This window comes from Mandrillus leucophaeus, unplaced genomic scaffold (assembly GCF_000951045.1).
Source record: "Mandrillus leucophaeus isolate KB7577 unplaced genomic scaffold, Mleu.le_1.0 Scaffold550, whole genome shotgun sequence".
In the NCBI taxonomy this organism is placed as follows: domain Eukaryota; kingdom Metazoa; phylum Chordata; class Mammalia; order Primates; family Cercopithecidae; genus Mandrillus; species Mandrillus leucophaeus.
In genome coordinates this window covers 1,282,649-1,283,933 of record NW_012105920.1, presented here as the reverse complement: position 1 = coordinate 1,283,933, position 1,285 = coordinate 1,282,649, and the positions used below count along the sequence as shown (strand labels likewise).

Sequence of the window (1,285 nt, the reverse complement as noted above, 5' to 3'; positions counted from 1 at the left end):
TTTTCAGAGTCAAGGAAAATTGTTTTAAACTATTTACAAAATTTGGAGGATGTTTATTTTTCTCTGCCTGGTTCCTCTAGAATTTGGAAACTATTTGTGAGTACTCTTAACTTATGGCAATATAGCTGTTTGCATCAGTGCAATAAAAATCCATTTTTCTGATGGCGGCAGGCTATCCAGTCCTTGGCGTGGTGGGCACCATGATTGGTGGCGAGGCAGCTGCCGCGGTGGAGGACTTGGTCTCGGGGGTACGGCAGGCAGCCAACTTCATGGAACAGTTTCGCTCCTACTTAGAGAGTTAGAAGCAATGGAAGGCCCTCATGGAATTCATCCTGCTCCACCTGCCCGACTACCATGACCCGCCCAATGGTGGTGGCTGCCTGGACCAGCTGCTGTCCCTCTCCATCGTCTGGGCCAACTACCCCTTCCTGGGCTACAGTTACAATAAAGCCCTTTTAGAAGGTGATGGAAATGGCTGGTGGGATGAAAGTGGAAGACCTGCCACAATTTGTTACCAGAAGTGAATTAATGAAAAAACATCAAAGCTAAGCCAGAGGATTTATCACATTTTTATCATCAGCTACAGGATTAGAAAGGAGGCTGGGATGAATGTGACATAGACCACAGCAGCTCTCTTAAGAGTCCTGGCATTACCAACATAAAGAGGCAGGTAGAATTAGAAGGATTCTGTTTAGATTGGCTTTTTTAACATTCTCATTTTTCCAGTAGTTATCACTGTGAAAGTATACATGGATATTTACGTATTTATAAATCATGCACTCTAAGATGAGTTCATCAACACTGTAAAAGCCCTCTTTTCTATTTTCAGTTTTTTTTTTTTTTTCTTACTGACAAGTCTCACTCTGTCTCCCAGGCAGGAGTACAAATGTGCACTATTGGCTCATTGCAGCCTTGAACTCCTGGGCTCATATTTTCAGTTTTCAAATGTCAGAATTTTTGTTTAAAATGCCTTTTTGGGACGGGCACAGTGGCTTATGCTTGTAATAATCCCAGCACTTCAGGAGGCCAAGGTGAGTGGATCACCCAAGGTCAGGAGTTCGAGACCAATCTGGCCAGCATGGTGAAATCCTGTCTCTACTAAAAACACAGAAAAAATTAGCTGGGCATGGTGGTGAACATCAGTGGTCCCAGCTGCTTGGGAGGCTGCGATAGGAAAATTGCTTGAACCTGGGAGGCAGAGGTTGCAGTGAGCCAAAATCGCTCCATTGCACTCCATCCTGAGTGACAAAAGTGAAACACCGTCTCAAAAAAATAAAAATTTAAA

General features: G+C 43.7%; 1 pseudogene; it reads left to right on the top strand.

Annotated features, from left to right (window-relative positions):
* Positions 1-200: 200 nt before the first annotated feature.
* On the top strand, positions 201-549 carry LOC105552343 (annotated as a pseudogene).
* Positions 550-1,285: the final 736 nt, after the last annotated feature.